The following is a 1,488-nucleotide window of genomic DNA, read 5'->3' on the forward strand; positions in this document are numbered from 1 at the left end:
AGAGTTCTATTACCAGCATTTACTTTGAGCTGTGGGAACAGGGCAAAACATAAAACTTTTTTGCTTATAACAGATTTCGGAATCTAACACCTTTTGTGAATACCGCTGGAGATCAATGCACCAGCAAGACATCCTTGGACTTTAATTCTGTGTTCATATAAATACGTAGACCAGTGATCTGCATACATAGTCTTTTTTACCACAGACAAGAGTCTCAATATCTGTGATCTGGTTCATTCTTTTTCCTAGACAAATAAGCCACGACATATGACATACCCCTTATAAGACATACCAATTGCTAACTTCTAAGCAACTTAAGTTAATTTTAGAGGGTAGCTTATAATCTGGGTCTGTTAGAGCAAGGTTGTGGAACATGGATATCTCTCCTCATCAAGTAGAGGCAACAAAATTACTGCGGCTGGTAAGAAGTCCAACTGACTATATTGCAGGTCCTCTTCAAAGGCACACAGTGGGTGGCAAAGGCAACCTGTCTTCTGAAACCTCAAATGAGTGGTAAACACTCTTGCATCATGAACAGGTAACGTGGCACCTGAATGACTGGCTATTTGCATTATTTCCTGCAGTCCTGTTAAACACCATGGCTGTGATGAAAGGGTTCACAAAATTGAACGTCAAAATTCCCTACTTTGGATGCAGCATTTGGCAATTGGGATAAACAAGCAGACTGAGATAGTTCTTTTAGAGTAACAATAGTATTTGGCATTGCAACTGTCTCAGTGACAGATTCTACCATAGAAGCATAATGATAGATAATCCTGTTATGTACACAACTGATATAAAGAATCTAAACTTTGACTTAAGTGTAACTTCGGCACCATTGCTTTACTAGTGCTCTGGACCTTGCTATATGTAACCCCTAAATAGCGGACACAGAGTAGTGACGACACTCATGTGCAAAGTTCCGCCATCCTGAGACGAGGAATGTTACAGAACTCGCCCTTTCCCTTAGGGACTTAATTTTGTGACGTTTACTGTTACAGTAAAGGTAACAGGTAATTTACCCCCATCAATGTAAAGAAATTTTCCAAGTGGAGTATTATTTGATCTCAGTATGACCATGCCAACAAGCACATCACTGGGAAACTTAATACCAACAACAATGCACACTTTGTGAGCGAATGACTCTTCATACAAGTGTATTTTGGTAATTGTGTCTTGCTTGTCCACATTTCCAGCAAAATTGTGCTTGTGGGTATTTTCGGATCAAACCTTAAATAACCTGTTTCATTTATGCTCCCAATTCGAGTTGCAATAACTACGAGGTTGTCTTTTGTTCCCTGCTTTGTTCTCCTGCAGTCAGAACGGGAGTTAAATATTCTTCCTACTAGCAACCGGCCCATCAAGCAGTAGAAAGTTGATGCCTGCCTGGACCTCCCTTTGCAGTGGGTCTTTGGTGCTCAGATTCTTGGGTAGTTGTCAATGACCTCTAACTGTATGTGATAAATCCATCGAACAAATATAAGGGGT

The sequence above is a fragment of the Penaeus monodon genome, chromosome 15 (genome assembly GCF_015228065.2).
Source record: "Penaeus monodon isolate SGIC_2016 chromosome 15, NSTDA_Pmon_1, whole genome shotgun sequence".
NCBI lineage: Eukaryota > Metazoa > Arthropoda > Malacostraca > Decapoda > Penaeidae > Penaeus > Penaeus monodon.